Source organism: Chlorocebus sabaeus, chromosome 20, assembly GCF_047675955.1.
Source record: "Chlorocebus sabaeus isolate Y175 chromosome 20, mChlSab1.0.hap1, whole genome shotgun sequence".
NCBI lineage: Eukaryota > Metazoa > Chordata > Mammalia > Primates > Cercopithecidae > Chlorocebus > Chlorocebus sabaeus.
Genome location: NC_132923.1, coordinates 93,043,679 through 93,068,773, shown reverse-complemented (window position 1 = coordinate 93,068,773; position 25,095 = coordinate 93,043,679). Strand labels below are relative to the sequence as shown.

The window sequence follows — 25,095 nt, the reverse complement described above, 5'->3', positions numbered from 1 at the left end:
CAGCGCAAAGGCTTCCCAGAAGGGGCTGGAGTCAGGCTGAGAACAGGCCACCTTCACTGGTCTGGTCTGGTGTCAGGACACATGTTGTGCATAAAAGGCCTGAAACCCAAGGGAGGCAAGGCAGGAGCGAGACCTCAGGGGTTGGAACTGGAGATGGAGAAGCTCTCAGAGAGCTGTGTCTCTGGAGGGTGGGGGTGGGAGCTGGTTGACATGAGGCTGAATCCCAGGCCAGGACCTATGGTTCATGCATGTGAACTGTTCTTGGGAGAGCTGTGATGGGAAGAGGACAGGCTTGAAGCTAGTGGGGACGTGGCCATGGGGTGAAGTGGGTGTCTGCAGAGAGGAAAAGTAGAATGTTTTACAAGGGCCACTGTGGAAAGGAGAAGAGGCTGGTACTAGGGAACCCCAAAACTATTGAGCATGGAGCAGGCCAAGTGGGCCAGGAGTCTGGCGGCCACTTGTCTGCTTGTGTAGGTTTTCCTCAGCAGGTTTCGTCCTCCCAGTAGTGAGGTAAGGATTCTGAGAAGTAACCCCCATGCCAGAAAGCTTGGCCCAGATTGATTCTGCCTCCTAGGATTCATGTGTAGGAAATAGCCTCTGTTCCTGAAGTGAGGAGAAAGATGCTGGGGCTTGGGGCAGTGACAGGACTCAGGCCATTCCAGAAGGGAGCAGCCATGGCCCAAATGAGCAGTTGGCCACAGATAATAGTTCCCAGGACTGTCCTACATGTGGGACAACAGCAGGCTCCAGTGGATGGAGCACTCCAGCCTCTTTGGAATGAGGTGGCCGAAGTACTTGGCAAGGCTGTGCACTGTAACAACGAGGGGACCAGAAGAACCCTGGTAGAGAACTCAGAAGGAGGCTAGGGATACAGCCAGGCAATGTGTTACATGAACCTTTGAGACTGAGATATGAGCCCATGGGTGACGGCTGTTGGACCTGTGTTAATGGAGTGTGAGGGAGAGGCTGGGGTGTGAGGGAGGGACTGGGGTGTGAGGGAGGGACTGGGGTGTGAGGGAGGGACTGGGGTGTGAGGGAGAGGCTGGGGTGTGAGGGAGAGGCTGGGGTGTGTGGGAGAGGCTGGGGTGTGAGGGAGAGGCTGGGGTGTGAGGGAGAGGCTGGGGTGTGGGAGAGGCTGGGGTGTGAGGGAGAGGCTGGGGTGTGAGGGAGAGGCTGGGGTGTGGGAGAGGCTGGGGTGTGTGGGAGAGGCTGGGGTGTGAGGGAGAGGCTGGGGTGTGAGGGAGAGGCTGGGGTGTGGGAGAGGATGGGGTGTGAGGGAGAGGCTGGGGTGTGAGGGAGGGACTGGGGTGTGAGGGAGAGGCTGGGGTGTGTGGGAGAGGCTGGGGTGTGAGGGAGAGGCTGGGGTGTGAGGGAGAGGCTGGGGTGTGAGGGAGGGACTGGGGTGTGAGGGAGAGGCTGGGGTGTGAGGGAGAGGCTGGGGTGTGGGAGAGGCTGGGGTGTGTGGGAGAGGCTGGGGTGTGAGGGAGAGGCTGGGGTGTGAGGGAGAGGCTGGGGTGTGAGGGAGAGGCTGGGGTGTGGGAGAGGATGGAGTGTGAGGGAGAGGCTGGGGTGTGGGAGAGGATGGAGTGTGAGGGAGAGGCTGGCGTGTGAGGGAGAGGCTGGCGTGTGTGGGAGAGGCTGGGGTGTGAGGGAGAGGCTGGGGTGTGAGGGAGAGGCTGGGGTGTGAGGGAGAGGCTGGCGTGTGTGGGAGAGGCTGGGGTGTGAGGGAGAGGCTGGCGTGTGTGGGAGAGGATGGGGTGTGAGGGAGAGGCTGGGGTGTGAGGGAGAGGCTGGGGTGTGAGGGAGAGGATGGGGTGTGGGAGAGGATGGGGTGTGAGGGAGAGGCTGGCGTGTGTGGGAGAGGATGGGGTGTGAGGGAGAGGCTGGGGTGTGGGAGAGGCTGGGATGTGGGAGAGGATGGGTGTGAGGTAGAGGATGGGGTGTGGGAGAGGATGGGGTGTGAGGGAGAGGATGGGATGTGGGAGAGGATGGGATGTGGGAGAGGATGGGTGTGAGGTAGAGGATGGGGTGTGGGAGAGGATGGGGTGTGAGGGGCTGGGGTGTGAGGGAGAGGCTGGGGTGTGGGAGAGGATGGGGTGTGAGGGAGAGGATGGGGTGTGAGGGAGAGGCTGGCATGTGTGGGAGAGGATGGGGTGTGGGAGAGGATGGGGTGTGAGGGAGAGGCTGGGGTGTGGGAGAGGCTGGGATGTGGGAGAGGATGGGTGTGAGGTAGAGGATGGGGTGTGGGAGAGGATGAGGTGTGGGAGAGGATGGGATGTGAAGGAGAGGCTGGGATGTGAGGGAGAGGCTGAGTTGTGTGGGAGGGACTGAGGTGTGAGGGAGAGGATGGGGTGTAGGGGAGAGGATGGCGTGTGAGGGAGAGGATGGGGTGTAAGGGAGAGGATGAGGTGTGAGGGAGAAGCTGGGGTGTGGGAGAGGATGGGGTGGGAGGGAAAGGCTGGGATGTGAAGGAGAGGAGGGTGTGTGTGAGGGTAGGAAGGGGCGCGGGGGAGGGAGGAGAGGGTATGTGGGGGAGGGGGAGCGGTATATCAGAGAGGGGTGTGTGTGGGAGATGATTGGGATGTGAGAAAGAGGATGGGGTCTGAGGGAGAGGATAGTATATGAAGGAGAGGCTGGGGGTGAGGGTAGGAGGGGGTGTGTGAGGGTAGAAAGGGGTGTGGGGGGGAGGGGGGAGTGTGTGGGAGATGACTGGGATGTGAGAAAGAGGATGGGGTCTGAGGGAAAGGCTGGGGGTGAGGGAGAGGAGGGGGTGAGGAGAGGAGGGGACATGGGGGAAGGGGGAGGTATGTAGGGGAAGGGGAAGGGGTGTGAGGGGGAGGAAGGGGTGCATGGGGGAGATGATTGGGGTGTGAGAGAGGATGGGGACTAGAAGAGGATGGTATATGAGGGAGAGACTGGGGTATGAGGGAGAGGAGGGGGTAGAGGGAGAGGGATGTGGGGGACCGGGAGGAGGAGGAGAGGGAAGAGGGGTGTAGGGGGGAAGGGGTGTGGGGGGAAGGAGGAAAGGGTGTGTTGCAGAGAGGTGTGAGGGGGTGTGTTGGGGAGGGGTGTGAGCGAGAGGGGGTGTGAGTGGGGAGGACTGTCTCGGGGTAGAGAGAGTCCTGCCAGGGCTGCTGGTGAGGCACTTGCTGCTCTTCACCCTGCCTCTGACCGGGCACTCCCTGAGGGAGAAGGAGGGCATGGCTGATACCAAAACTGGGAGGGGAGAGAGGGAGGTAAAGGAAACTGACAGTCATTGAGCAACATGGTGTGCCAAGAATTTCGCATGCCTTATCTTACTTCATCTTCGCAATAATCCATGAGGTGGTAAGTATTATTGGCCCCTTTTTATAGTCATTCATTTGACAAAATATTTAGTGAGTGCACTGCTCTAGTACTGGAGGTAAAGCAGTGAGCAAAAGTGACCAACACTCCAGCCTTCATGGGGCGCATATTCTAGTGGGAAGCAGGCAAAGAAATGATATAGAAATAAGGCATACGGTATATTCAATGGTGGGAAATACTAGAGAAAAATAAAACAGGAATGGAAGTTCGAGAGGGGCTGCCATTTGAGACTGGGAAGGATCTTCATGGGAAGGTGACATTTAAGTAAAAACCTAAAGGAAATCAGGGAAGGCCATGCTGATATCTTGGGGAAGAGCCTTCCAGGCAGAGGAAACAGCCAGTGCAAAAGCTCTGAGGTGGGATCCAAATGCAGGAAAGAGGCCTGGGTTAAAGAAGTGGGAAATATGAGAGATGAAGTAAGAAAGAGAAGTCTGAATCATGGGGTTGTTGGAGGTCACTCTAGGAGTGGAGGATTTCGAGCAGAGGAGTAACTTCAGTTTAGGATCATTCTAGCTGCCTTGATGAGAATAGACTGTTGCAAGGCAGTCCAACTGGGAGGCTGTTGTGAAATACAGGAGAGATGATGGCGACCTGGACCATGGTGGAAGCAATGGAGGTAGTAAGAAAGCATCAAGGTCAGGGTATATTCCGAAGGGAGAGCTGACAGGTTTGCTGCCAGCACAGGTGTGAGTATGAGAGAAAGAGAGTAATTTAGGCCAACTAAAAGTGTGTAGCCTGAGAAATTGGAAGAATGAAGATGCCGTTTACCAAGATGGAGAAATGACTGCAAGAAGAGCAGGTTTTAGGAGCATTATGAACTCAAGTTTAAACATGCCGAGTTTGAGATACCTCTTAGACGTCCCAAGTGTAGCTATCAAGAAGGCAGGGGAAGGACCGGGTATGGTGGTTCACGCCTGTAATCCCAGCACTTTGGGAGGCTAAGGCAGACGGATCACCTGAGGTCAGGAGTTTGAGATTATCTTGGCCTACATGGTGGAATTCCGTCTCCACTGAAAATACAAAAATTAGTGGGGTTTGGTGGCACATGCCTGTAATCCCAGCTACTCAGGAGGCTGAGGCAGAAGAACCTCTTGAACCCGGGAGGCAGAGGTTGCATGCAACGTGAGCCGAGATCGCACCACTGCACTGCAGCCTGGATGACAGAGTGAGATTCCGTCTCGAAAAAATAAATAAAAAATAAAAATACAGGCCGGGCGTGGTGGCTCAAGCCTGTAATCCCAGCACTTTGGGAGGCCGAGACGGGCGGATCACGAGATCAGGAGATCGAGACCATCCTGGCTAACACAGTGAAACCCCGTCTCTACTAAAAAATACAAAAAACTAGCTGGGCGAGGTGGTGGGCGCCTGTAGTCCCAGTTACTCGGGAGGCTGAGGCAGGAGAATGGCGTGAACCCAGTAGGCAGAGCTTGCAGTGAGCTGAGATCCGGCCACTGCACTCCAGCCTGGGCGACAGAGCGAGACTCCGTCTCAAAAATAAATAAATAAATAAATAAATAAATAAATAAATAAATAAATAATAAAATAAAATAAAATAAAAATACAAAAAGAAGGCAGGGGAATATAGCAGTGTGTGGGGTTCAGGGAAGAGGTTCAGACTATGAAAATGGATGAGGTCACCAAATGAGTGAACATGGATGGAGGAGAGAAGCCAGGACTGAGCCCAGAGAATGGTGTGGGACATTGAGGGAGCAACTGCAGAAGGGAATGAGAAAGAGGAGCACCCAGTGCAACATTAGGAAACCCAGGAAAATGTGATATTCTGGAAACCAAAGAAAGTATTACAAAAGGAGTAATTAACTGTGTAATATGTTGCTGGTAGGCAGGATGATTGTATAAGTTACTGTACAAACTAGGACACTTTTGAGAGTGAAAATGGACAATATTAATTACTCCAGGATAAGACACATAAACCAACATTGTTCCAGGCAAATCACAATGTATGGTCACTCTGTTGATAGGTTAAGTAAAGAATTGACCATTGGATTTAGCATTATGAAAGTAATATGTGACCTTAAAGGATCATTGATATGGATTCAAGAGAAATGGGAGGAGAGAGATTGGAGACGGCAAGTGTAGATAACCCTTTGAAGGAGTGTTTCTGTAAAGAGATGGAGATAAACGAATAGGTGGTCACTATATGGGTGATAGTTGTACTGTTCTTTTAACTTTTCTGTATGAATGCTTTTCATAATGTAAAGTTAGAAGAGTGCAAATTTTAAAACCTTAAAAAAGAAGAGAGAAGGAGTTTAATATGGATAAACAACATATTTGTATGTCTCTGGGGATAATCCAGAAATGAGATAATGTAAGAGTGAAGACTTCCTGGAGCAGTGTCCTTTAGTAAATGAAAAAGATAAGATCTAGGGCACAAAAGTTGGCCTTAGTTACAACTATGGGCAGTTCAAATATAAAGTAGAGAATATAGGCACAAATGCAGGCAAGTGGTGATATGCAGCTTGTAAACATTCTATTCTGATTGTTTCACATATTTCAGTACCATGGTAAACAAGGTTATCTATGGGAACAAGAATGAGGAAGGTGTTGGAAGTATAGAGAGAAAAGAGAAAGTATGAGTAGTCATCCAAGAGAATGGAAGAATGACTGAGCTGATAACATGTGTGATTGCCAGGAAGCATAAGGGCCTCACTGGAATTTTGAGTGAGACCAACCAGCAGCCAGCATGGTTTTTCTCTAGCCAACCATATTCAGCTGTGCAGGTACATCCCCAGAGTAGGTAGGAATTTCAATTTAATCAAAGCTGTGTTTCCCCCAAATGAGAGAGGAAGAAGGAAGCTGAGGGTGAATGCAAAGAAGTGATTATAATGATTGATTTGGAATTCAAGCTGGATGAGAATTGCAGTAAGAATATAAGGAAGTAAAGGACAATGAAAAGATGGCCAAGCCAATGGCTTGACGATTTCAGTGTGTTGAGGATTGTTGGAGTTTAGCTACAAGAGCAGGTAAGCTATAGATACATAGATTCATGGAGGCAGTCAGGGAGTGAGAGCTTGAGACTGATATTAGAGAGGGCTTTAGTTATTATTGGCGACCCAGTTTAACATATAATTTAGGAGTAAATAGCTGAGATAGGAAAGAGATTAAGATCACTGGAGGAGGGGAGGCCAAGGCAGGCCTGCCTTGGAGTTTACCACTTTCTGTGTTTGGAATTGATATGGTTTGGCAGTGTCCCCACCCAGATCTCATCTCGAATTGTAATTTCAATTGGGGTTTCCCCCATGATGTTCTCGTGATAATGAATGAGTTCCCACAAGATCTGATGGTTTTATAAGCATCTGGCATTTCCCCTGCTTGTACTCTCTCTCCTGCCACCTCGTGAAGAAGGTGCCTGCTCCTGTTTCACCTTTTGCCATGATTGTGTTTCCTGAGGCCTCCCCAGCCATGTGAACTGTGAGTCAATTCAACCTCTTTCGTTTAGAAGAGAACTCATCTCTCCTGTTTCCTGCTGTTTGAGAAAAGAATATACAAAAATACTGCAACTGATAACTGCTTTAGAATTTCTCCTCCTCTTCTTCTTCGTCTTCTTCTTCTTATTACTGAGACAGGGTCTCACTCTGTTATCTAGGCTGGAGTGCAGTAGCGTGATCTCGGCTTACTGCAGCCTCGACATTCCGGGCTCAAGTGATCCTCCCCCATCAGCTTCCCAAGTAGTTGGGATTACCTTGCCACCATGGCAGGGTAATTTTTAAAATTTTTTGTAGAGACGGGGTTTCGCCATGTTGCTCAGGCTGGTCTCAAACTCCTGGGCTCAAGCAATTCACCTGCTTCGGCCTCCCAAATTGCCGGGATTACAGGCATGAGCCACTGCACCCGGCTTAGAATTTCTCTTCACTTTATTTTTAACTGAGCCTATAGTTGAGCAGGGAGAGATCTGTCAAGGAAGGGGGTGCTAGACTTGTCAAGCACAGGGATCATAATTGATTTGTGGCCCTAAAACATCAAGACTGGAAGAAAAGCAGCTCAAGTCATAGAGCAGACCATGAGGGGAGAGAGCCAGTCAAGCATCGGGATTGAGGCTCTTAGCTGTCAAGTATAAAAGATTCAGTCCATAGAGGCCATCATAAGGTACAATGGCGGGAAAGGCTAGAGATTTGGGCCTAAGTCAATAATGTGGAACTGCTGAAGATCTTCCAGTGAAGGGACAAGATAGGCTGGGACTTGCTTATCTCCATAACTTTACCAGGTATTGGCAGTACCATAGCCTGGAAAGGTGTCATGTGTCTAGAATGACCTACAGCAAGTCTCTGGTCCTCCTTCCTGGTGGTTGGCTGGATGGCCATGGGGTGTGCTCGTTGCATGTGGATGGACGAATGTGAAAGAGGGATGCTGCAGCCCAGTAGTTTATGGTTGTGACAGGCCCCTATCCAGTGGGCAGGGCCCATTGTAGTTATTCACTCATTCATTGATTACCTACAATATGCTAGGTGCTGTTTTAGGTACTATGCATATGATGAAAAGACAAGGCATGGTGACAAAACTGTCACCTCTCAGCTCACCCAGGAGGTGTGCAGAGGTGAAACATGGCAGAAATAGGAATATCAGCCTCTGCGTTTGTATGGGGGCTGAAATTCTTATTGTGGGACAGTTCTCCCTATGCATCTTGACAATAGTCTGTGACAGGTTTCTGTCTATCCCTAGCTTGACCCATCCCATTTGGTAATTGATCAGGTGTTCGGAGAGAGAGAGAATTCTGCCCCTACAGCCTTACCCAAGGTCTCCAAAGTCGGGAACAATGTTTGAGCCCCTGGACTGAAGAAGGCAGCTATAGTATTTTCCTTTAGGAATACAGTCCCCAGCTAGGACTAAAGGGGACCTGCATGGGAAATTCCAGGAGCAGTGTGCATTCATGTTTTGCCCAGTCTGGGGCGTTGATAATGATTGTGATGTCATCTAGCCACATGGGTGCAGGGTCTTCAGACTTCCCTAGTCAGTAGAGTTGGCTCACCCTTCTCACTTCCTGGCAGAGAAACACACAGAGGCCAAATTCAAGACCCCAGAGACAGCAACAGGCAGGTAGGTTTCTCCTTAATCTGTGATTTGGACGCTCTTCACTGAAGAAAAGAGAGAAGGAATAGATTTAGGGAAAGCTAATGGGCTCCTTTTTTGATATGCTGAGCCTAGGTGCCAGTAGATTATCTTGGGCAAGATACTCCAGGTGCAGTTGGATATATAAGTCTTGAGCTCAGGACACAAGTCTAAGTTTGAGATGGAGATTCAGCAGCCCCCAGTTAGATGTATGTGTCTGGATGTCTGGAACTTGAACCCACCTGTAAACAGCCACATTTTCCAGCCTTTTTTTTTTTTTAATCTACCTGGGACTGTAAGCAATGATGGGATGCAGAGCAGATAGTGGTCAGCAGTGACTGCCCTCGTGCCCCTCCCCTGAAGGTATAGGGTCTCATCTCACAGGACAGCATCTGCTCATTCTCTGTCATGTTGTCTCCCTCCTTAGCAGAGGAAAGAAGATGGCTGAAACCTTTCCTTCCAGGAATCTCATTTCTAGGGGTTCAGAAAGTAACATATCTGTATTAGTTTCCTGTGGCTGCCCTAACAGGTGATTCCTTCACAGTTCTGGTGGACAGAAGTTCAAAGTCAGTATTCCTGGACTGAAGTCAAGGTGTCAGCAGGGCTGGGCTCCCTCCAGATGCTCTAGGGCATATCCATCTCTTGCCTCTTCTGCCTCTGGTGACTGCTAGCATCTCTCCGGTCTTGACCTGTGGTTACATTGCCTTTTCAAAGTCTGTGTGTGGTCAAATCTCAATCCACCTCTCTCCTCTAAGGATTCAAAATACTGTTAGGGCTCACCTAGATAATCCAGGATTATATCCTCATCTCAAAATCCTGCTTTAGGAAGTGTACATCCTACCAGAAAAACACAAGCAATAAACAACTAAGAATTAAAATAGTAAATTGCCACAAGATAAATGCCATGGGAAGAAAGAAAGTATGGCAAGGTGACAAGGAGCAAGTTGCATTATTAAATAGGATGGTGAAGGTTGGCCTCACGGGAAATGAGAGATTTGAATAAAGACTGGAAAGAGGTGAGGAATGAGCCAAATGTGTGTCTGAGGAAGAACATTCCAGGCAGAGGAAAGAGCTCTAGTCAAGACCCTAAGGAAGCAAGGAATGTGGCTGAGGGACTGTGAACAGAGGGAGAGTAGTAGGAGATGAGACCAGAGAGGAAGTTGGGGTGAGGGAGATCATAGATGGCCTTGTAGGCTGTTGTAAGGATGTCAGCCTTTACTCTGAGATAGAAAGACGTTCCCCATGTGGAAATATTGATCTTTGATAGAAGAATGGGATTTTGCTCAGTTTTATCAAGAGAGAAGAGCAGACATGGTAATTTTGTAGATTTGGTGGGAGGCAGATCTCTGATCTCACTTAACAAATATTTATTCAGTACCTTTTATGCTAGGCACAATTCTAAGTACTGGGGGGCATGACAGTGAACAGAATGGGCAGCTCCTGTTCACATGGAGCTTACACTCTCCCAATAATAACAAGTGCCCATGGGAGAGAGGAAGCAATGCACAAAGAGTGATACGTGCTTACGGAGAAAACAAGAGAAGATGACATGAGAGAATGACTGCGGCAGGAAACCCACTTTAGACAGAGGAGTCAGAGAAGACGTCCCTGAGGAGGTGACATTTGAACAGAATGCCTTGGGAAGATCCAGAGCTGTTCTGGAAAGTTGCAGACTCAGAAAAAGGCTTGTATTTAAGGACTGAACAGAAAGCCAGTATGCTGTAACAGGGTGAGGACGGAGTAGGATCTGGGGTGTGGTGAGACACTGGTGAGCCTTAGGCCCTTTAACCTATGGTTTGGCTTTATTTGGAGACAGTGGGAAGGTTCAAACCTTCATGGCATGGTTGGCATGGTATGGTTGATGATTTATCATGCTGGCCTCCTTGAGAGAATGGACTCTGAAAGAAAGACAAGAGCAGAAGCTGCTCATTGACCATCATAGTGGTCCAGAAATGATTATTTCGACTGGGGTCATAGCAGCGGAGAGAGGTAAGTGGGTGAATTTAGAATATGTTTAGTGATTGTATTAATAGGACTTGCTGATGAGTTGGATGAGAGGCAGCCAAGAAAAAGAGATGAGTCAAGAATGACTCCAAGGGATACCATCCAGTTGGCAAGAGGGAGATTTGTTTGTAAAATAGATGTTGCTCTTTGTGAGGATCTGGGAATATGGGACTAAAAGAGAAAAAAGAATGACTCCTAGGTTTTGGCTTGATCAACTACATTAGCTTGGCCCCTGCCTTCCTCACCATCAAAGCCAGAGCCACTGCTCCTGCACTGTGACCCTGCGTATCACTGGTATTTTCACCACTGCTTTGAATCCCATCATACTCCTGTCCTTCCATCAAACCTGCTACAGCAGGGCCCAAACGTGGTTGGATCCATCCGACTTTTCCTGCTTCTACTTCTGGGCTGCTTAGCACCACTGCCTTGGCAACACACAAACACAGCCTTGGCACTACTGTGGCTTCATGCTCTCCGGCCTCTGTACACAGCTTAGCAATCCTTGTCCCTGTCCCAGGGGAGCACGAATTGGTCTGGTTGGCCCTGGAAAATCCACATGGTGGAGGCTGTCACCCCAAACTGCTCCTGTCTCTTGCAGCCCACAGGCATTTACTGAGCACCTGGTGTGTATTTGGCTGAGAGCTACGGGTGCCACAAAGTCTGCTGGGGAACTGGGCAATAACACTAGCATGTGCTAAGTGCTAAGAGGTCAGTGTGACTTACCATGGTGACTGTCCCAAATCTTTCCTATTCATAAGTCCCTACAGTCTACACCCTCACACCACAACCCCAAATCTTCCCAGGGAAAAGCGTCGATCTGGTGAGCATTCTCTCAGGTTCTCCATACTTCTAAGCTCACCTATTGGAGTAGCCATCTTCACATCCTCCTCCCTTTCCAGGGAAAAGATATCCTGTTTTCTGTGTTCCTCCCCTTATACTCTGGATCTATTCCCTTCCTCTCCTCCAGGGCTTCATTCCACTGTTACCCCTGCTGTCACCTACCTACTCCCTCTCTCTGCTTGACTCCTTTCCATCTGAATACAAACATCTCAGTTCTTCCCCATCCCACTTCATCTCCAGCCTCCATTCCATTTCTGTCCTCTCCTTCACCACCAAGTCTCTTTAGAAATTGTCTGATCTCTGTCTTGAACACTTTCTCACTTCTTTCCCTCCTCAACCCCTGCAGTTGGTTCTATCCTCTCCATTCCCCAATAGTGTGTTCCCTAAGGGGCCAGTGACTTTCATGTATTACCAGAAGTAGTGCGGTTAATACGAACATGGATATAAATAGTGCCCATCCTGAGGTCATTGCGAGATTAAATACGAAAATGGAGAGAGCGCTTAGAACAGTGCCAGGAATGCAGTAAGAGCTCAGTTGTTCATTGCTGTTATTACTGTTGTTATTGTGACGTTGATCGTGTATTTCATAACTGCCTCTCTGTTTGACTGCCTTACCCATTATCCACCAAGGCAGGGACTGTGAGTTATTTTATTTTATTTTATTTTATTTTATTTTATTTTATTTTTTGAGATAGAGTCTTACTCTGTCACCCAGACTGGAGTGTAATGGCGCCATCTCAGCTCACTCTAACTTCCTCCTCCTGGGTTCAAGTGATTCTCCTGCCTCAGCCTCCCAAGTAGCTGGGATTACAAACGCCCGCCACCACTCCCAGATAATTTTTGTATTTTCAGTAGATACAGGGTTTCACCATGTTGGCCAGGCTGGTCTTGAACTCCTGACCTCAGGTGATCCACCCGCCTCAGCCTCCCAAAGTGTTGAGATTACAGGCGTGAGCCACCACGCCCAGCCTCTTGAGTTTTTTATATTCGCAGCGACTAGCACAGAGCCTGAGATAAGCTGGGGCTTAGCACATATTGGAGACATGGATGGTAGATGTTGGTCACCAACAGGACCGTGCCTTTGGGCTTTGGGCTATGTGGCCTCTGCAGACCATCTGGCCATCAACCAGGCTCTTCCTGGGGGAGGGGCGCCTGCCTGTCATGGCAGCTTCTCAGCTCACAGTTTCCTCCCCAATATTCCCCACTTCCCTCCCTCCTCCTTCTACACAAGGCACAGGCTGTCAGCAGAGTCAGTGGGAGCCTGTCAGCAGGAGCCCAGGCACTGCCCCTTGAGGGCCTCTGGCTCAGCCTCTCCTCTCCTCCTTCAGCACGGGCCTCCCTGCCTGTCACACATGTCATGCATGTGGCTCCAGCCTGTCTGGACACAGATGTGGCCACAGTTCCTAGGCAGGCGGGGTGGGGGCAGTAGCTGGCAGTATTTCAGACCGGGGGTGGGGGTATCTGTGAACGTTGGAAATATCACTGGAAGCCTGGTGCTTTGGAACAGGGAGATCAAAGTGTCCATGAGGATCCACACAGAGGCGGTCCCCAGACCTCCAAAGGTGAGCAGGAATTGTCCTGGATTGGCCCTGGAAGATCCACATGGTGGAGGCTGTCACCCCAAGCTGCTCCTGTCTCTTACAGCTCACAGGCATTTGCTGAGCACCTGCTGTGTGCTTGGCTGCAAGCCGGGAGTGCCGTACAGCCTGCTGGGGAACTGGGCCATAACATTAGCATGTGCTAAGAGCTCACTGTGCACAAAGAACACTGATGACCCAGAGGAGTGCTTGGTCAGTCCTGTGTGGCTCCGAGAAGACCTCAGAGAGGTAGAGATGCCGCAGTCCAGTCTTGAGGAATGAGCAGAAGTTCAGCATGTGAATGATAAGGAGATGAGAACCCCAGGCAGAGGGAACAGTGGTATAGAGGCATGGAGGCGTTAAAAGAGCCTGGCCAACTCTGGAAATTATACGTGGTTGTACGGGGCTAAAGCGTAGGGAAAGGGAGGAGAAAAGGGGGTATCTGAGGCTGGAGAGGTAGACAGGAGCCTTGTAAATCAGACTGAAGAGCTTAACCTTTACCTTCTAGGTAGTAATTGCAGTTGGTAATATCTCGTATCAAACTAATTCAAGCAAAAAGGAAATTGTATTAGTTTACGTAACTGTGAAGTTCAGGACCTGAACTATCTTTAGGCCCACCTCAATCTAGGACTCAAACAGTGTCTTTCTCCCTGCAGCCATAGAAGGTGGCTCCAGCAGTTCGAAGTTGGCACATTTTTTTTCTTAAAGGGCCAGATAGTAGATGTTTTCGGCTTTGTGGGCCATATAGTCTCTGTCACAAGTTTCTGCTGTTGTGGGACAAAAGCAGCCGTACATTGTTTAAATGAATAGGTGTGGCTGTATTCCAATAAAATAAAACTTTTTTATAGAAACAGGCAGCTGGCCTATAGGCTGTAGTTTGCCTGACCCTGTTCTAGGCTTGCATGGTTTGTATAGCTCACTATCTTAGAGAAAAAAAGAGACTCCCACAGCCCCCAGCGTCCAAATACGAAATCTCAGAGAAGACCATGGTGTGTAGCACTTAGGTCAACCGCCCATTCTTTCATTTATTTATTTATTTATTTATTTATTTATTTATTTATTTACTTACTTATTTTTGAGACAGGCTCTCACTCTGTTGTCCAGGCTGGAGTATGGTGGCAAGATCATAGCTCACTGCAGCCTTGACCCTTCCAGGCTCAAGCGGTCCTCCTGCCTCAGCCTCCCAAGTACTGGGACTACAGGCGTGCACTACAATGCCTGGCTAAATTTTTCGATTTTTTTTTTCATAGTGACAGTCTCACTATGTTGCCTAGGCTGGTCTCAAACTCCTAGGCTCAAACAGTCCTCCCACCTCAGCCTTCTAAAGTGCTGGGATTATAGGCATGAGCCACCATGCCTGGCCAGGTGCTCATTCTTGAGCCACTTAGGAAGGGGTCTCCTGGTTGGTCAGCCCGGACATGTGCCCATCCCAGTAGCAGTGGTGGGGATCAGCCGAACCAGGAGCATAGGGAATGAAAAGTGGGATGCTATTGTAGAAGATGGGAAGAGATGTGGATATCCACTGCAACATGCCAACAAGAAGGAGCATGAACTGAGTGCCTGAAAATACCAGTGATGATCCAGCTTGAAATTGGTCCTGACACAGCCTCAGGCACCAGGCCGGCCCTGCAGTGCTGATGCACGCCCTGCCTGGCCTTTTCCTTCTGTGCAGTATTTGCATTTCAGCTGCTTTGTTTATACCTAGTCAGAATGCACTTGCCCACTCATTCTTCCTCACACATTGCTCCACCTGCCTGGGTGGAACTAGAGGGCAGAGTCACAAGGGTGCAGGGTGGGGAGGGTGCCAGGCTGAAGCCTTTGCCTCTGCCCTTGGTGGGGGCTGCTTCCCTCCTCCAGCCTCTGCATTCTCTCTTCTTATCTTGAAGGGACAGTTACTTACGGTTCTCTTCTCTTCTGTGCTTTTGTCTTACAACTACCCTTCTCAACATTCTCCACCAGGCTTACATTTATTTATTTGTCTTTCGAGGTTTAGCTCAGCTTTGCCATCATCTCCTTTGAGAAGTCTTTCCTATACCCTCAAGTTGGTCAGTGACCTTCGTACCAAAATGTAGGATGCTATTCCAGAATATAGAATGTGGACATATATTTTCTTATGATTATTTATCTACCTGTCTCTACCACTAGCTTCTTGAGGAAAGGACCAAGGCTAATTTACCTTTAGGTTCCGAGCTCGTATTCAGCACAGGACCTAGCACTGAGTAGGCAAGCAGTTGTTGGATAGGGCTATGTTTTCCAGCTCCATCTAGTCCTGCGTAAGATGTGGAAGCAAAAGCTTCCTGAACAGGCTTGGAATAGTACTTGTTGGTTGGCACCTGGTGTTTGTCTCTTTACCTCTGAGCTGCCTCTCTCAGGACATATGATGCCCACCTGCTCTTAAACATATCATCCTTTCTCCTTCGACTTCTGCTCTCCCATAGGACCCATCTCCCATGGGATTCATTCAATTGGTCACCAGGGGGAACTCAGCAAGACATATATTTGACAGGGCATTTAGAAAGTGTTTGCGTTGCTTGCTTAGACATACACCAGGCTCTTCCTGTGCATGGCCCTTTATGGTGGGGCTACAGCAGCTAGATCCCAAGCAAGACCATGTAGACTCTAGAACACCTATCTCCCTACGTTATGTCTGTCCCACCACTACTCAGAGAAAGTTCTAGGAAGGTGCATCTGTGGGATTTCGCTTCATCCTATTGGATGACAGCCTCACCTTGTGGGAGCCAAGGCCTGTGGTTGAATCTAATGGACTGATGTGCTGTGGTCCCTGGTCTAAGAACTCATTGCTGGGCTCTGCCTTCCCTTTGTCTCATGGGCTGCTTGCATTCATCAAACTCATTGGGAGAAGTGGCTAAAAGGCTGGCCACCCAACCAACCAGGCACAGATGTCAAGCTGAAGCCATCTGTTACCCTAATCCAGCAAACCCATATCTGGAAGCACTTCTTTCAGTTGGGTTGGTAGGAACTAGGGGGAAGACCCTACCCTGGATCTGCTGGTGCCCACACATAACTACTTCCTCGCCTCCCTCCTTAATAAGACCAGTCAACTTTTGTGCCAGTCTGTGGATACAGGCTTAATATTCCGAGCCTTAGAACATGGTTTAGGTTGATGAACCAGAGTTGAGGACATTCACTTTCTACGCTGCACCTAAGCCACATTTTTGAGCATTAAATGAGCTGAAAGATCTCTTAGGAGGGCCCCAGGTTGCCCTTCCTGGCTGGTTAGCCTGACCCTTATGCCTAATCATAGTCCTCTTTCAGTCTACAGGTCTGTGAGCAGGGCAGCCTCTTGGCTCCTGAGGTTCCACCTATGCTGTGAGAGACACAGGGGTCAGATCCACACTCAGCATGTACTCTCCTAGGGCCCGAAACCCCCAAACTACTAGGCTGTGGAATCTAAGGAGAAAGGATAGGCAAGTTCCAGTGCAACTTCCGTCTCCTCCTTCCCCTGGTCCTTCTCACGCACTCTCACACACCCTGCTGAAACCTGATCCTGAGGCCGCCTCGCGTGCCGGGTTGCTGGCAGGGCTGGCGGGCTGGGGCCTGTCTTTTGGATCCTGCCCCACCCTGCCCTGCTACCCCCTAGGCCAGGGCAAGCAGGTCAGGCGTTCCATACCCCCGCTAGTCTGACCAGTCATTCTATACCTTAAGGGCCACCTCCACCCTGGCCAGGCCCCCAAACTGGCACACTGGTCTGGACGGAAGCCCCTGGATTCTGTTACAGGCATATAGCAAGAGGCTAAGCCACCTGCGTAATTAACACACACACACACACCGTCTACCATCACCCCACCCCCACATTTCCTGTTGTTTATGGGCCCCAGCCCAGTTTTCAAGGCCTCTGCAGGCGCCTAGCCACCTCACAGGGGATGAACAAAGTGCAGTAGGAACACTGGAGGAAGAGTGCAAGCCTCCCTGGGGGAGTCAGGGGAGACTGTCCAGAGAAGTAGTCTTTCAACTTAATAAGAATGAAACAGAACAGAGGATGCCAGAGGCTGGGAAGGGAGAAATAGGGAGAGACTTGTTAAATTATACAAAATCACAGCTAGATAGGAGGAATAAATTCTAGCATTCCATAGCACTCTAGGATGATTGTAGTTAGCAATAATATATAGTTTCAAATAGCTAGAAGGAAGATATTGAATGTTCTCAACACGAAATGATAAATGTTGGCCAGGCACAGTGGCTCACGCCTGTCATCCCAACACTTTGGGAGGCTGAGGCAGGCAGATCACCTGAGGTCAGGAGTTCAAAACCAGCCTGGCCAACATGACGAAACCCCATCTCTACTGAAAATACAAAAATTAGCTGGGCATGGTGGTGCACACCTGTAGTTCCAGCTACTCGGAAGGCTGAGGCAGGAGAATCGTTTGAACCTGGGAGGCGTAGGTTGCAGTGAGCCAAGATCGCGCCACTGCACTCCAGCCTGGGCAACAGAGCAAGACTCTTGTCTAAAAATAAATAAATAAGAAATGATAAATGTTTGAGATGATGAATATGCTAATTATCCTGACTGGATCACAATACATTATATGTATCACAGCATCACTTTGTACTCCATAAATATGTACAATTCTTATGTGCCTATTAAAAAATTTTTTTAAGAATAAGTATGCATTTTTTCCAGACAGAGAAGGAAAGTGGTTGGGAAATAGAGCAGAGGTGTACATTTCAGGCAGAGATAATGCATGTGTAAATGCATGAAGACAGACATGTCTACAAGTAGTGCTGGGCTGGGAGTATATAACGGTAGTCCCAGGGGAGTAAAATCTAGATTGCATTAGATAGGACGGTGACTAGGAGATGAAGAAGTGGAGACAGAATATCCACTGCCCTTCCTAGCTTTTGCCATGAAGGGATGAAAGAGAAGCTGGTAGCTAAAGCGGGTATATGGCCAGGAAGCTTTGTCGAATTTGTTTGTTCATTTGTTTTTTTTTACAGGGGAGAGACCTGAGCCTTATTGTGTGCATAAAGAGAAACAAACAGAGATGGAACCCATAGCATGATAGAAAGATCTGCTTTGGTGTCATGGGGATGGGGTAAGGAGGCCAAATTTAAGAATAGGTAAAGGGGCTGATAGATTTGTGGGTAAGGAAGCCAGAAACTGAGGGAGTTCCTATCTGATGGCCTTGGTTTTTCTGTGAAGTGAGAGGAAAGATACCTGCTTAAAGAGAGTTGGGAAAGGATAGAGTTTATGGAGAGTGGAGAATGTTTGGAATAACTGCTGAGCAAAGTCGAGGACCTAGCGCCTCATAAATTTGTGGTGGCATCAGTGCACTTTAGTGTATATGTGTATGTGTTCTCGCAGCCCCTTGAATATAAAAGGTACAACAGTGTAAGATTAGATCAATCTCTGGTTGGATTTTGCCTAATGTGTGGGACAAAAGGACAGTGGAACCAGGGGGTATAGGCCCCTGGCAAGAGTGAGACTGAGGAGATGGATGGGATCTAGCCAAGAGAGATAGTAGACTAGAAGTATGTATAGAAATCAAGTGGGTTTGGAGTGAAGAAAACAAAGGAGAGAAAGAGAAAATAGAACATGAAGAAATTGTATTCAGAGAGTATCGGAAATTAGTATTTTAAAAGTGATGAAGAGTTTCAGAATGTGGCTGTGGAACTGAGTGACTGACGTGGAGTGAAGATGAGGAGGTCACTGGAGTCAAGTAAGTCATCTTCGAGGCCAGAGTTGTAGGCATTGAAGTTTCTGAAAATAATTGAGCAAGAATTGGGTTTGCATAGAATATGAGACAGATGCTGAAACCTTGAGTGAATATGGCAGAGTTGGTAGATGATCGGTTGAAACTTGGTAATAAAAGTGATGGTGATGTAGTGATGGAGGTGAGGAAGATGTTAGGGAAAGTTATGGCGCTGGCTGTGATTGTTAGAAATTCCACATCCACCACTGTCCTTTCTAGGAGTTCTAGGGTAACAAGAACGTAGCGTTCCAAGTCCTTGTTCCCAACTTGAAACCTGATCTCCCCATCACCATGAAAGCATGCCTGTGGCCAAGAGGAGGAGAAGGAGGAGGAGGAGGAGGAAGAGGCTAGAGCACAGCACAGGACATGTTGAGGGAACAGTCCTTGAATCCATGCGGCTGCAATCAATGATACAAGGAGGGAAAACCAGGAATTAAAACAAGCATGCAAATCTCCTAAGAAAAGGTGAAGAAAAACCACGGGATAGTCTTAGAACAGGTAAAGAGAGGCCTTTGTTAGTCCTATGGAACTAGATAAAATTGGATCTGGTCTTTTTACACCAACCAAAATAGACCAGAGATTTAAATGTAAAACATGAAAACACACAAGCACTAAAAAAGTATGGATGAATTTCTCTATAACCTGGGGATGAGGAAAACTTTCCTATGACTCAAACTCCAGAAGCAATAGGGGAACGACTGATAAATTTGACTTAAAACAACAACAACAACAGCAACAACAAAACCTATTGTGTGGGAGGCCAAGAATGACCATAGCAGCAGCTTTCTGCCTCCTGCTTTGAGAAAAAATAAAAATCTTTTGTAAAAATGGGGGAGGGGGGAGAAAACACCAAAACCCAAGTAAATAAATAAACAAACAAGGGGAAATATTTATAACTGTATCTCAGAGAGTATATATTAAATATATAAAGAACTTTTAAAAAAGAGAAGGAAAAAATAGAAAAAGAACTGCAAATGGCCCTTCCATATATGAAATGATGCTAAATTCCACTCAGAACAAAAGAAATGCAAATTAAGATGACAGCGAAATGCTGTTTTTTTTTCTATCAGACTAACAAAACGTTTGACGGCCGGGCGCGGTGGCTCAAGCCTGTAATCCCAGCACTTTGGGAGGCCGAGACGGGCGGATCACGAGGTCAGGAGATCGAGACCATCCTGGCTAACACGGTGAAACCCCATCTCTACTAAAAAAATGCAAAAAACTAGCTGGGCGAGGTGGTGGGCGCCTGTAGTCCCAGCTACTCGGGAGGCTGAGGCAGGAGAATGGCGTGAACCTGGGAGGCCGAGCTTGCAGTGAGCCGAGATCTGGCCACTGCACTCCAGCCTGGACGACAGAGCGAGACTCCGTCTCAAAAAAAAAAAAAAAAAAAAAAGTTTGACAGTGTACTCTTGGTGAGGTTGCAGGGATTGTGGGGGAGTGGCACTTTCATACATCACTGGTGAGTATTGCAAAATGGCACAATCCCTGTGGAGGGGAGTTTAGCAGTACGGAGCAAAATTAAAGATAACACACTTTCCCTTTGATCCGGCAAACCCACTTGTAGGAATCTGTTTCAAAGATACATTGGCAAGTAGAAAAGATATATGCATTAAGTTATTCGTTGTAACTACTACTAGTAGAACCTACTTTACAAAAGACTGGAAATAACCCAGGAGATTGATTGAATAAAATAAGGTACATAATCAATCATGAAGTATTATCCAGTATGTAATTGTAATGGAGTGCTCACCAGGATATATTGTTTAGTAAAAAAAGAAAAATAGACAAAACAGTATGTATACTGTGTTACCTTTTTAGTGAATAAAGAAGGGAACAGGAATACACACACACACACACGTATCATTTATTTACTTATATCAAAAAAACAAAAGGGATACAATAAAACTAATAAAAATGAATACTGTGTGGGACTAGATGTAACAGGCGGACAGAGATGAAAGCTAGACTTTGAATATATTTTGTTTGTGGATTTAATTGTGTAACTATGCAAAATTCTATATCATCATTAAACAAAATCAATTAAAATGAGGGAAAAGCTCTCCCTTGAAAGCAAAAGCGGAATGAAACAAATGAACCTGACTATGTATCATGTCATTGATGAATTAAACTCAGCAGAATTATTTCAACTGGCAAATGCAAAGTAATTTGTCTGTTCTGCTAGTGGGGTATAGCCTAAGGCAAAAAGAACTGCAAAGAAACCTTAAATTGTTTTTAGTAATAGTAGTGTTAATAGTAATAATAGTGTTAGTAGTATACCGGTATTGTTTTTCTGAAACCATTATATACATTTTCTCTATGTATATGTTAGGATCAAGGAAAAAAATTAATTGTGTTAATGTCACTGGAAACAAGGATGTCAGCTTAAAAGAGATACAAATATAAAGTCAAATATAGTAGGTAAACAATTGTTTGCTATGTGAATTATATATCAATAAAGCTGTTTTTAAAAAGAGAAAGAAGATAAATACAAATCTTATAATCCTAATTTTGTATTGGAAATACTAGTTACAAATGAATGATGTATTCTTTTCCTCAAAAAATTAATTCCCACCCTGAGCAATATAGTGAGACTCCATCTCTACAAAAAATAAAAAATAAGTCAGGTGTGGTGACTCATGCCTGTAGTCCTAGCTATGCTGGAGGCTGAGGTGGAAGGAATGCTTGAGCCCAAGAGTTTGGGGTTGTAGTAAACACAGATCACACCAGTATACTCTAACCTGGGCAATGGAGCAAGAGCCTGTCTCAAAAAAAAATTATAGTCAAAATTTTAGGTGTGATAATGCTTTAAGAAAGGTTGTTTAGGTATGGTTTACATTTTAATGTATCCTTATCTTTTAGAAAATAATGCTGAAATATTCTATGGATGAAATGGCATAATTTCTGGGAATTTTCAAAATAGTATAGAAAGAAAGTGGATGGGGTATTAAAGAAATAAAATTGACCATGATTGAAAATTCCTGAATCTGGGTGATGGAGGTGGCAGGGTTGACTGTACTATTTTTTCTGCTTTTTTATATGTGAAATTTTCCGTAATGAAAAGTTTAAAAATATATACACCGGAGGAAAAAATGAGTTCCCTTTGCAAAGAGATGCACCCAACTAGCAGAAGTGTTAGAGGAGAGCTGGTTGAATCATTCAAGGAATAGAAAGAGCGGCTACAGAAAGAAAATCCAAAGCCAAAGGCCTGATGAAAGAGACAAAGTGGAAAGTGTTTGAGGCTGAGCATGGTGGCTCACGCCTATAATCCCAGCACTTTGGGAGCCTGAGGCAGGAGGATCACTTAAGCCCAGGAGTTCAAGACCACCCTGGGCAACATAGCAAGACCTATTCTCTACCAAAATTAAAAATAAAATGAGAACTTAGCTGGGTATGGGGGTGGATGTCTGTAGTCCTAGCTACTCGGGAGGCTGAGGTGGGAGGATCATTTGAGCCCAGGAGTTTGAGGTTACAGTGAGCTGTGTTCACACCACTGCACTCCAGCCTGGGTAACAGATATATATGGGACAAGTGAACATGCTCAACAATATCTGAATGTAACTGGGAAAATATGGAATATGGGTCACTCTACAGGACAAATAACCTACATACATAGAACTAGGAAATATGCATATGTCCTAGTTTTGACCGGCTTGGAAACAATGACTAACCGATAACAACATGAGCTTCCCTAGCTACTCTGATGGTGATCTGTAAATACCATTACCAGTTGAAAGGAACCAGGGTTCCTTGGGAAAATGACTGATTCCAAGTCGGGGCAAGAAATGTACAAGATCAGCCGCAAACATCTTTTCATCATAAAGCCAGGACATTATCAAAGATTACTGGGATGTGTCCAGAAGATTCAGGAGCCAAATTGAAAAGACTCCACCGGCCAAAGAAGGGATAATCTGAGCATCAAAAAATAATGATTGGCTGGGCCCAGTGGCTCACGCCTTGGGAGGTCAAGGTGGGTGGATCACCTGAGGTCAGGAGTTCAAGATCAACCTGACCAACATGGTGAAACCCCATCTCCACTTAAAATACAGAATTAGCCGGGCATGATGACGGGTACCTGTAATCCCAGCTACTCGGGAGGCTGAGACAGGACAATCACTTGAACCCAGGAGGCAGAGGCTGCAGTGAGCCGAGATCGCACCATTGCACTCCAGCCTGGGCAACAAGAGTGAAACTCCATGTCAAAAAAATAATAATAATAAATAAATACATAATAATGGTTACAGAAATTACAGTAGATTGACATATATCAAATACATGAAAATGTCTGAATTCCTAATGATTAAAATGTAAAAAAGCCTCATTAATCATCTTTGGAGGGTGCTAAGGAATCAGCTCATTATTCTGCAAATGGGTAAATAAGGGGAAAAATTAAGCATTTTATCTCATCTCTTCTGTAGGACTGCAACCAAAGAGTTATGAGAGAAAGTTTATAGAAGTATCGTAGCATCTCCTAAAGAAAGGATGGATCTAGGCGGTGATCCTCAGTGGCTACTACAAGCATTCTGTGCAGAGCCACTGAGAACTTTATCAGTTCTAGCCAAGAACACTTGAACCTAGTCTATTTTTAAAATTTGAGATGGAGTCTCGCTCTGTCACCCAGGCTGGAGAACAGTTGGCGTGATCTTGGCTCACTGCAACCTCTGCCTCCCAGGTTCAAGCGACTCTCCTGCCTCAACCTCCCAAGTCGCTGGGACTACCGGCGTGCCCACCACGCCTGGCTAATTTTTGTATTTTTAGTAGGGACGGGGTTTCGCCATGTTAGCCAGGCTGGTCTCAAACTCCTAACCTCAGGTAATCCGCCTGCCTTGGCCTCCCAAAGTGCTGGGATTGGAGGCACGAGCCACTGAACCCAGCCTGAACCCAATCTTGATCAATAATTTTTTTTTTTTTTTTTTTTTTTTTGAGGCAAGGTCTCACACTGTCACCCAGGCTGGAGTGCAGTGGTGTGATCTCACCTCACTGCAGCCTCAACCTCCTGAGCTCAAGCGATCCTCCCACCTCAGCCTCTCAAGTAGCTGGGACTACAGTCTCTGTCTAGTAGGAGAAAGTCTACAAAGCAGTCTACAAAGTAATATGGGAAAAGGAAAATCCGTTTAGATGTATACCATAAGGCTAATTATCTCTGTGTTGTACAATTACGGGTATTTTTATTTTGCATGTGTGCTTGTCTGTATTTTTTTCCAAAATTAACATGTTACAGGTTGCACAAAAAATTGAGGTGTTTTTAAAAGTAAAACTTACCGAACTTGCCAGTCATCTGAATAAAAAGAAAAGAGAGAAAGGAAAAGGAAAAAAAAAAAAGTCAAGATCATTTGGCTAGATCTTAGGCATATTTTATTAGCATATGACATCTAGTACATATTGGAAAGCAGATAAAATCCTGTCCAAGCTTGACTCTGAGAGAAACTTTCCAGAAATTTTATAAGCTCAGTCCTGACACAGAAGAGGTTCTTGGTGCAGGCTTATCCAGGGACCATGTTCGCTTTGATATTACACATAGACCATGACCAGGATCCTCGGAGCCTCTGGCAAAACATCAAATATATTAATTTACTTAGATTTTATATACTTGGCACAAGAAATATGCATTACCCTTTTACATGGGATGCAAGGGGGAGTGCACTGACTTAGTTGCTGGGACCCGGCTCCGAGCTCCCAAGTGTTGACATCTTCCTAGCAAGAGTGATGGGGGAGGGAGCAGGATTCAGAGTTTTCTGCCTTTTTCAAGTTCATGTCAAAATTTCTAATAATACCAGACCTCTGAGTGATAACTGATACTGTTGCTCCTGGGACTGCCGGTTATAATGCTGTTAGTGATGATAGGGATGAGAAATCCGTGCTTCTGGGCTTGGAGGGCCACCCCGCAGCCTGCAGTTATTCAGTGGCTGATTCAGGGTGAGTTAGAAATAACGAGACAGAGCCATGGAGGCCCAGGCCTCCCGACATTCATTTATGGCCAGGAAGGTCCTGAGCAGTCCGCATGGCAGAGTTCTCAGCACACAGTGGGTGATCAGGGACTGGCCATCTTTGGGGCTGCCAGGTCCCCTGAAAATGGCCTCAAAGCAGGGTGCTAGCGCCCATGTGAAGTTGTGCTCTCCAGTCATCTCTGAAGAGCTCAATTCCTGCTGCATCTTCTCCCTCTTCCTCACTTCCCTTTGCCTCTCTTCAGACTTCGTCTCCTCCTCCCCAAACCTGTCCCCTCCCTGCCCATTCCAAGAAGAGTAAGACTTGCCTGTTCTTTCCCCCGAGCTCAGCATCACTTCACCCTCCTTCTCTCGCCTTTCCCCCCATCTCCCCTCCGGCCCAGATCAACCCTTCCCCTGAAGCTCTGGATCCTTCCTCACTTCCACAGGAACTTAGCCGCCTCTCTTTCTTTCTCTCCACCAGCAAATGCACTCAAATTCCTACTGGTCTGAAACCTCTCCCCTCGGCCCTGCCTCCTAGGACTCTGCTTTTTCTTTCTCTTCCCTACCAAACTTCTGTCTCCTATAGCTTTTAACCTGCTTTGCCCTCTCACCATGAATTCTTCTTCCTCA

At 47.1% G+C, this 25,095-nt stretch overlaps 1 protein-coding gene across 20 annotated transcripts in view; it reads left to right on the top strand.

Annotated features, from left to right (window-relative positions):
- ST3GAL3 (ST3 beta-galactoside alpha-2,3-sialyltransferase 3) overlaps positions 1–25,095 on the top strand; it is a 231,794-nt gene that overhangs the window by 170,555 nt on the left and 36,144 nt on the right. The gene's annotated exons all lie outside the window — the stretch shown is intronic.